The 10,273-nt window shown below is 49.0% G+C and overlaps 1 long non-coding RNA gene across 1 annotated transcript; it reads left to right on the top strand.

Annotated features, from left to right (window-relative positions):
- The first annotated feature begins 6,080 nt into the window (after window positions 1-6,080).
- LOC142823430 (uncharacterized) lies at window positions 6,081-9,488 on the top strand. The gene is made up of 3 exons (XR_016347659.1): window positions 6,081-7,021; window positions 7,429-7,550; window positions 8,801-9,488. It is a non-coding gene; the product is annotated as an uncharacterized LOC142823430 (long non-coding RNA).
- Window positions 9,489-10,273: the final 785 nt, after the last annotated feature.

Below are 10,273 nucleotides of genomic sequence, written 5' to 3'. Positions count from 1 at the left end.
CCCATGGCTCTGTGTGAGTAAGAGGTGCGTGCTTTGAAATCTTCAAGCATCCTGGCAGTATGTTTCTTCTGAGGCAGAGAGCTTCCTGCTGGGTCACGGAGCCTGGTGGCTTGGGGACTGGTGAAGGGGCATAGGCAGTTCAACAGAGCGTGGATAGATATTCAAGGTCTCCGTTCTCTCCACGTTCCTGGAGTGGCAGCGGGAGGGGGTGGCCGATGGTGGGAGGAGAAGTGATGCCGCGTCCTTGCGGACTGAAAAGCTAAGTTGTTTGTTTGTTTTTTCCCCTCTGCTGTGTTCGGTAGCGAGTGATAAGAAGTCAACCCTCCCGGTGTCCTCCCGTCTGGGGATGGAACGGAAAAGAGAACGGCGAGCTCGGGAGCTTGGTCGAAGCGAGGCGAGAACCGTCCTGCTGGGAGCGGAGCAGCCATCGCTGACTGGGAGATAAGTGTCGGGTCTGGAAATCTCTCGGCTTACGGCCCACTCGGGTCTAGGAAGGGAAGTCACGTTTGCTTAGACAGCGAGTCCGAGCGGAAGTTCCACTCGCGCAGGACATTTAAACTTCCCCCTCACACAACCTGCATGCCTACCAGTGCTCTTTGCTAGCCCATACCCCCTATTCCTGGTGTCCTTCAGTTTCCCTTCTTCTCTTCAGAGACTCAGAGGAACCTGCACCCCCAGAGCATACCTCCATTCATGTTTCCAGGAGCCCCTGTTTTTCCTGCTTAGGACACTCCCCATCCCACACTCTATCCCTATTCCTATATTTTCCCCATTTATAGGACCCTTAACCCCCATTTCTGCCCTTCCTAACGCACAGTTCCTCCTTCCCCACTCCCATCGCGCCTGCCATCACTACCTTCCCCCCAGCCCTCCTTTAGCATGTAAGGACTTCCTCAACCACTCTCTTCTTCCTTCTCAACAACCCCCATCCCAAGCCATGCCACACTCCAGACCCTTCCAGTCCATCCTCCCATCAATTGGGTCCCAGCCCCCTTCTCTTCCTTTCTACACCCACATCCCATGGCAACCTGCATTCCTAATGCTGCCCTTCCTCCATCCATGCCTACACCCATACACGGTATGCGTGCTTTATTTTGTTTTGATAAACGACAGCAATCTCTCAACTGTAAAAGTTAGAAATTACACAAACTACATTTGTTTTATTAAAATCTAACAGCAGGAGGGGAGCGGGAGAAATTGTGCGTATGTTACTCCTCATTGAGGGGATGGGCAAACGTATGAGCTTGCATTGTAGTGATTTCTCTCCCGCGTCAGATAATATTATTTTGGGTGTACTTTCTGGAGGGGAAGTGCAATTGAGTGCTGGACGATTTTCTAGCTAAGCCTTACCGTAGAGAGCTGTTTGCAGACTCTGTGTTTCTACACTTGGTGTGTCCCAACCTGCGTGGGCTCCTAGAGGCCAGAGAGCCTAAGTCAGCAAAACAGGGAGAAGCAGGCAAGGCTAGTGGAGCAAGTAGTCTCAGTGAAATCCCAGCACATCCGCTGGCATCCCAGAAGGAGGACCAAACCCATCAGAAGCTGGGCCTTTGAGAAAAGGTCTCTCCATGTACTGGGTAAGCTTGGAGGCCTCTCAAGGTGTACCTGCTCCCGGCAGTGCACTTACTCCGTTACAGAAATGCTAACAGTGACAGTCGGTGAATGGGATATTAGCGTATAGTCGTGTATACGATTAACTGATAAGCCTGGGCTTATCGGTTAATCTTGACAACTACACACACTTCCCTCCCCCTTGCTGTCTCTAATACAGAGTCCGCAAGGGCTCGGGAGAGGTGAGAGCCTGTGCGCGTGGGGAGCTGGCTTTTAAGTCATCGCCCCAGAAGCACCAGATCCCGCGGAGCTACGTGCTCCGTATCCATCGGTGCACTTCTGATACTGATAAGAACATAAGAATGGCTATACTGGGTCCGACCAAAGGGCCATCTAGCCCAGTAGCCTGTCTGCCAACAGTGGCCAGTGCCAGGTGCCCCAGAGGGGGTGGACTGAAGACAATGATAAAGCAATTTGTCTCCTGCCATCCATCTCCAGCCTTTGACAAACAGAGGCCAGGGGCATCATTTCTTCTTACCCCCAGGCTAATAGCCTTTTATGGACGTAACCTTCATGAATTTATCTAGTTTTTTTTAAAACTCTGTTATAGTCCTAGCCTTCACAGCATCCTGTGGCAAGGAGTTCCACACGTTGACTGTGCGCTGTGTGAAGAACTTTCTTTCATTAGGTTTAAGCCTCCTACCCATTAATTTCATTTGGTGTCCTCTAGTTCTTATATTATGGGAACAAGTAAAGAAGTTTTCTATATTCACCTTCTCCCACCACTCATGATTTTATAGACCTCTGTCATATCCCCCTCAGTCTCCTCCTTTCTAAGCTGAAAAGTCCTAGTCTCTTTAGCCTCTCTTCATATGGGACGTGCTCGAAACCCCTAATCATTGTAGTTGCCCTTTTCTGAACCTTTTCTAATGCCAAAGTACAGTATCTTTTTTGAGGTGAGGAGACCACATATAGTATGCCTACATCTTGAACACTGTGTATAGAAGTTTTATATAGGGGCATTAAGATATTTTTCATCTTATTTTTTATCCCTTTTTAAATAATTACTAGCATCCTATGTGCTTTTTTGACCGTATAGTGCATTTTCAGAGAAATATCCACGATAACTCCAAGATATCTTTCCTGATTAGTTGTAGCTAAATTAGCCCTCATCATATGGTATGTATAGTTGGGGTTATTTTTTTCCAATGTGTGTTACTTTATACTTATCCACATCAAATTTCATTTGCTATTTTGTTGCGCAATCATTATATTTGGTGAGATCTTTTTGAAGTTAAACAGTTACACAATTGCTTTTGTCCTTAAGTCCGAGCAGTGGGTGGTCGGGAGTGGCCTCAAAGGAAGAGGAAAGCAGAGAGTCTGGTCTTTTGTCTGGGTGTCATGTTACTGGATTTTAAGGGGAGCAGCCAGATCAGTGCTGCACCAATTGCGGGGAGGTGTTTGCCCCAAAGTCTATACAAAGGGGGCCATGCGAGATGTCAAATGAAAGTCATGTTCTACTGATTCTGTATATGCTACTCATGTACTTGTATGATATCTGTATGTGGAGTTATGAATATGGAGTATGTGCTGATATTGGCCTGCACTGCCTGTTGTAAAGGAGGATTGTCCGTTGAATGAGTATGCTAATTAGCACTGGTCCAGGGATAATGGCTCTCAAGGTGCCCAATACACACCTGAGGACTGTGTCTGGGAACATGCAACCCAGCCAGGGCAAAATGGCTCCTGACATATGAAACAGCTAAGTCATTCGACCATGTGACCTGCTCCACTTGGAAGGTACCGGGGAGATATACAAGTGCCATGAGGCGGACTCCATCTTGTCTTCAATTCTGCTACTGATCCTAGATGCAGCCTTGCAAGGAACAGAGAGCCGAGGAGGATTGCTGACCCATTCTGACATAGGATGAACACCAGAGACCTTTAAGATAGCAGTTATAACATCTCTCCTGAGAGCCTGCATCGAGAACTTGGTGACTGGTGCATGTAATGTATTCTCCTTAACAACCTTACTCTCATGCTTTGCTTTTCTTCTATTAATAAACCTTTAGATTTTAGATTCTAAAGGATTGGCCCAGCGTGATCTTGTGGGTAAGATCCAAAGTGTAAACTGTCCGGGGATTTGTGGCTGGTTCTTTGGGACCGGAAAGACCCGTTCGGGGAAGGTGAGATTGGGTTCTACAACCCCCTCACCTGTGTGCAGGCCCGGGGCTAATTGTGGCACAGGGAGAGCTGGGGTGTCTGAGGGGTTTTGCTCCTGAGGCTTCTGGCTGTCCAGATTGGCCGCTAAAGCACTCAGTGTGATCGGTTTATGGCGTATTTGGGAAAGGCTTCCAGTCTGGGGCTGTAAGGAGCCCCGAGTTTTGAGCAATTCGCCCTGAGCGGACGCCGTCAGCTGTGCCAAGACCTGGCCTGGTCCGTCACAGCCACCTTCCCAGCTCACCTCAACCCTCACCGTACCTTCTCCCCATTCATCTTTCAACAGATAAGGACCCCCTCATCCACCCTCCTCTTCCTCACTAACGGCCCCCAGCCCAACACGCTCTTGATCCTTCCAGTCCACCCGTCCATCCAGTGGATCTCTCAACCCCTCCTTTCTCTTCCTTTTAACACCGCCAGCCCATGGCAATGTGCACTCCTAACCCTGCCCTTTCTCCACCCATAGGGCCAAGGGCACCATTGTTTGAGGGGGGTAGGTGCCCTTGGTCCTATGGGTGTAGAATTGGGTAGAGAAATGGGGTAGGAGGGCAGTAGCCCCCCTCCTGAGTTTGAAACCCTGTATTTCATACATGAGGTGTGCTTAAAGCCCATGTCCTAACTCCAGAGGCAGTTCTTAAATGTAACAGAGTTTGAGCTGATGCGGCTTTGCCTTTGGGGCATGGACTTTATTATGCTTAAATCACCCTGCCCCTCTCGTTCTTTATAACAATGGACGGACATTCAAGCAGTTGAAGTATTGTTAGATCCTCATAAAAACATTGCTGGGTACTCCCTGTAAAAGATGGGGGGGAGTAACCCACTTTGGCACAACAAATGCAGGAGCAGGGGTCTGCAAAAGTACCCCAAAACCTGATCTCTCCAGGCTTTGGTACAAAAACTTTCCCCCAAAATCCTAAAACCGAAATTTTAGGGAATATCCACTGCCATCACCCAAGTAGTCCAAGAAAACTAGGGATGAGATCACTTGGGAAACCTCCTCCCTAAAACCTCAGGGGTACCTGAAGCTCTTTTTCCCCTCAGAGCTTGAAAAAGAAGAGAGAAAAACAAGCTGCAGTCTGTGCTAGGTGACTCCCAGACAGTCAGACAGACAGAGAGTTTACAGATAAAACTAGGACACCAAAATAAACCTATAGCAGGTTAATTAGAAAAGAAAACAAACTTTTTATTATCAAAACAATACTGCCGTTGCAAGTATAGTTAAGGTGGCTAGATGGTAAGGGCCACCAATTTGTATACTCAGAGGCTGTGTCTATACTGGCTACTTATTCTGGAAAATCAGCCGCTTTTCCGGAATAACTTGCCAGCTGTCTACAGTGGCTGCTTGCTTTTCCGGAAAAGCACTGACTATTTCATGTAAGATTGTCAGTGTTCTTGTGGAAAACTATGCTGCTCTCATTCGGGCAAAAGTCCTTTTGTGCAAAACTTTTGCGCAAAAGGGCCAGTATAGACAGGTCAGGTTTATTTTCCGCAAAAAAAGCCCTGATTGCGAAAATGGCGATCAGGGCTTTTTTGCGGAAAAGCACGTCTAGATTGGCACGGATGCTTTTCCGCAAAAAATGCTTTTGCGGAAAAGCGTCCGTGCCAATCTAGATGCTCTTTTCCGAAAATGCTTTTAACGGAACAGTTTTACGTTAAAACCATTTCCGGAAAATCATGCCAGTCTAGACGTAGCCAGAGACAATTCTGTGGGTTAGAAAGCTTCATTACAAAAGAGAAAAAAAACCACTTTTATGGTTTGGGAATTTCAAATTGATGTTAAAACAATTAAAAACCTGATAGATTAATTAAACTTTGCCCTACTTACATATTGTGAAAAGACTTTTCTTAGGGAGAGCGAGACAGCCTCGAAGCTCCCTGTTACCTGGAAGAATCCACTCTGCCTCAGACAGAGGAGGAAAAAGTTAAAAATTCCTTTGTTCCCAGTTTGAAATCCCTAACTGCATTGTTATTGGCTGACCAAATATCTGGCTAGGATAACCCCTTAACCACGAGGACTGACCAGCAGCCTGGTGGCTATGACGGGGAGAGTAGGAATGAGTGTTATGCTTTTGGGATCTGCATTTGGACCACTGCTATTAAACGTCTCACATATGTTCTTGAAAAAGGAGAGACTAAAGGGATAAATAGTGACTAAATCAAAGTCGATAGGCACTTCCCCATTCCTCCTTTGAAAAGTACAAGAGTCCAGCAGGGACTGTTGTGCATTTCAAAGTAATAGAGCTTGGGTTCAGCTGGGGACTCTGAGTCCCTCACTGACCCCAGGCTCCATGCCGTGCTGCATGCCATGAGGAGCCCCAGGTCATGCCGTGTGGAACCTGGGGCCAGCTGGGGAAATGCCACGCAGAGCTGGGGATCAGCTGACCCCGGGTTCCATGGCTGCCACTTTAAATGCGTGGAGCTGGCTTTTCAAAGGGGCAGCTGCCGCACAGCTGATCTGTAGCTCAGCCATGCAGTGCTGCCACTTAGAAAGCTGGGGCGGGGGGGAAGGAGTACTTCAATCTCAGAGAGGCAGCAAGGTGTGGGGAATTGACTAGCTGACTAGTCAACAGACAACTATCCCATAAGCATTTGCTTATGGGGATAGACTTGTCTTTAACATCCCTAATCCAAAGCTGGTAGGAATGAGTTAAAAAGGGGTCTCACAAAACTGGACGTTTGGGCAACACAAGGGCATATGAATCCGTGTTAGCCAACACAACAGAAAAAAGAGAGGAAGCGGCATGTGAGGTGTGTTTCCATTTTTACTGGCTTGGACTCGAGCGCATGGAAGATGAGCGGGTGTCTTGGCATAATCCTGATGTCAGCGGGGAGCTACAGCCAACTGACCCGTCAGTGTTCAGTCCGTATCTTGTAGCGGAACAGCTGTGTTGTAGAAAGGGTTGGAGAGAGAGGCAGGTACTGGATGGTCTCATGCAGCTGTAGCATTTTTGGCAGTGATACTTCTTCCATGGGTTATTTGCTGTTCTTGCAGAGGCCTGCTGTAGGCAATCGGAGCCACTCTGGACATTCAGCTAGATGAGGGGCATCTGCCTGAAGTGAGTCTGAGTCACCTGTTGTTCCTATTGACAGTGGAGCTGTGGAGGTCTGTCGTGATGGTGTAGGAGCTGGTGTATGTTTTGTGAAATTATCTTCAGCCAGTGTCTGTGCAGCGAGGTGCCTCCTTGCGAGCAGAGAGATGCTTGTGATTTCCATGGGACAGATCCTGGGGAAGGCAGAGCTCTGCCCGTGGCTGGTAATTGTCTGGGATTGTCCTTTCCTGTCTGTAAGTAGCTGCACGTGGGTCGCTGCCCTTCAAATACAGCGATGTGGAGGGAGGGAGGGACGACAAAGTACAGAGCATCTGTCCGTGTAATCACTGGACATCATCACATTGTTCTCCAGTTGCTTGCTCAATCATCACGTCCCTCAGAGGACCAGAGTATTCTGGGCAGGGTGTGGGTATAGTGGACTGAGGGTGTGGTAAAGTGGAGATGGTCATAGTTTCTTATAAATTATGAGCATTTTAGGACCTGGATAGGCTGGAGAGGAATAAAGAAGGGGTCTCCAGTGACCAGCAGTTAGGTGATGCACATGTTTATGTCTGTGTTTTGACCAGTAGTGGTGGTTGAGTTTACAAGTCTCCTCTCATTCTCTTTTCAGTTGTCAGTGGCATTGGATTCATGAAAGAATGGCTGACTTGTGGCAGAGACTAAAGCCTTGAGCCCATCACTAGGGCTGGAAGCCAGCTAGTGCAATGAGTTTGGCAGTTTAAAAGATTCAAGGTATGTTATTTTGAATAATGTCTACGCTACACACTTATGTCAGAATAAGCTAACTACTTTGAAATAGAACATCCAAACTACAGGGAAGCCTTGAAATTAGTCTGAGTCAGGCTCCCCTAATGTTGACGTACTACATTGATTTAGAGTCTGAGGAAGCACTGGGGAGTAATTACTTTGAATGACTCTGGGGAGTAGTTATTTCTAAATAAGAACAGCTGAGCATATATACTGAAGACATTTCAAAATAACAATTTCTACATCAGGGTTATTCCTCATCACAAACAGGAGTCATTAGTTTGTTATTTCATAACTCCTAACTGCCTAGTGTAAAAGTGCCGCAACAGAGCATTGACACTCGATGGCCACTTTTGGCAATGCATGCACAATTCTGTAATGCAGCAACTGTGACACTCGGGGTGTGTCTAGACTACAGGGATTGTTCAAAAAATCTTTATGTGCGTCTAGACGGCCGCTGCGTTCTGTCGACAGTAAATCAACAGAATGCGGCAGTTTTGTTGACAGCAGTAAATCTCATTTTACGTTCTACGAGGAATAACACTATTTTTGACGGACATCTGTCAAAAAAAGGGAAGTGTGGATGCGGGGAAGATTTTTGGTCGAAAATAAAGGCCTCTAGGTAGAAGCCCTGGTGGACACTCCTGCCAGAGCTTTCATCTCTATTGTTCCTGCCCAGACAACTTTGGGCACCGGGGAGGGAACATCAGGTGAGTGCTGTGAGGGTCCAACACACACAGGGCAGGGGAGGCGGGAGCAAAGTGGATGGTGCAGTACTGTGACATGTCATGCTGATCACATCCTGGGGGGAGGGGGGTACACACACGACTGACCTCAGGGAGGGCTGTCCTACCCCTGCAGCTGCATGGCTGCGAGGAACCACCTGCTCCTACAGACACTGATGCCAGGTACAGGCAGGGGTTTGGGACCCTGGGAATTGCCACACAGCTTCAGGCTTCTTAGCAACCTGCGGGAACCCCAACTGTGGCCTGGCACTTGTCTGTGCTGCTTGGCCATGGGGTGGGGGGAGGGGGGCAGGATGGTGGCCTGCACACTGTCTGGGCTTCAGGGAGGCCGTGGCTGCTGCTCAGGGCATACCACTCCTTGCTGTGACCACATGAGCATCCGCTGATCCTAGAGGACAGGCACTGACTGCTGAGGAGGGCATGCTGTCTCTCAGGGAAAGTGTGAGCATGCATGACTGATGACTTTTCTCTCTTGTCCTCCACATCCAGCCCAGCTGTCCAGGAGGGTGGGGGGCCACACCTCTCCCACCTCCCAGACGGCTGCAGGGAACCCATCGGCACTGGTGCAAGTATTTGGACCTGGTGCGGCAGCACATCTCGGCCCTGCGAGGGATGCAGGAGACATGTAATCAGAGGATGCAGGCAGAGACAGAGCGGCGCAGTCGCTTGCTGGATGAGTTTGTGCAGCAGCTGTGGGAAAAAATCAAATAACTCCAATTGTGTCTAAGGAGGGACTGTGCAGGAAATCAAAACTCTCTAACAGAAAACTGCTGTAAGGGTTAAAAGTTTTCCAGGCCTCTCTCCCTGTAACAGAGAGAAATCATCTTAACTCTAATCAAGACCCTTACAATGCGTATCTCAACTTCACGAGACTCCTAGTCTGTCACAAATTGTTATGTAAACTGTTATCTTTGTCACAGTTTGCCTTGTAGACTCCTCACTCAGGTTCTCATGTGCCTTTGTTCTGTAAAACTTACTTCTAGCACACCTGGTGTGAACAGAAACGTCTCAGAGTACTTCTGCTGAGACTTTAATATGTTAAAGAAAACAATCAACAACTAAACTGTCTGAACATACTGTATAAAGGATCCCGGAAACTCTCTCTCAGGGCTGCTGCTGCTCTCACTCTCGTAGCTGTCAGCCTGCATGCATAATAAAATTTTCCTTTTGGATTTCTCTCCTGCCTCACTGCTTTGACCTCCAGCCTTGGACCTTTCTGGGGACTCTGTACCCCAGGGGAGCGAGATTTCCCCAACACAGCGCACTGCTATCTGGGAGGCCATGGCCTTCCCCGGTCCTGTGTCTGTTCCTGCTCCTCCTGCTCAGCTTGCCCTCCCCCTCCCACCAGCTCCCCCACCCCTCCCGTCACCCCCCTGCCCCCCTTCACCCGCTGCCATCCCAGACTCAGGTACAGCCGCACCTCCTGCCCAGGCCCAGCCAGCACGCGCAGCCATCTCCAAGCCGGCCTCCGCAGCCAAGGTGGCAGGGGTTCTTCATCCAGGTGGCACCCTCAGCCCTGAGCCTCCCTCCTCCCTTCCAGCTTGACATTCCCCTTCCCATCTGTGAGAGTCAGTAAGGGAAGCACTTTACTTTGTTAACAAACAATTTATTTTTGGGACTGGTTTGTGGCCTGTTTGGGAAGGTCACCAGTCTGGGGACTGTAAGGAGCCCATAGTTTGAGCAATTTGCCCAGAGCAGATGACATCAGCTGTGCCCAGACCCGGCCCGGTCTGTCACAGCCTGTCTCTGTTCTCAGTGTGAATGTGGGGCTGGGAGGGGCTTTGGACGGGGAGGGGGGGGAAGGCACTGGAGGCATGGGGCAATCCCACATTTGGAAGGCTGTGGGGAAACTCATTGGGCTCCTTGGGAGAATCGCTCCCTCAGGGCTTCCTGAATGTGCAATCCCAGCTGGAGGGCTTGCCGGATGGCAGCTGTCCGGGGCTGCTCAAAGTGCCTCCCCTC

Source organism: Pelodiscus sinensis, chromosome 21 (assembly GCF_052426305.1).
Source record: "Pelodiscus sinensis isolate ZL-2025 chromosome 21, ASM5242630v1, whole genome shotgun sequence".
Taxonomy (NCBI): Eukaryota; Metazoa; Chordata; order Testudines; family Trionychidae; genus Pelodiscus; species Pelodiscus sinensis.
The sequence above is the reverse complement of the archived record's forward strand: the minus strand, read 5'-3'. Positions and strand labels throughout refer to the sequence as shown.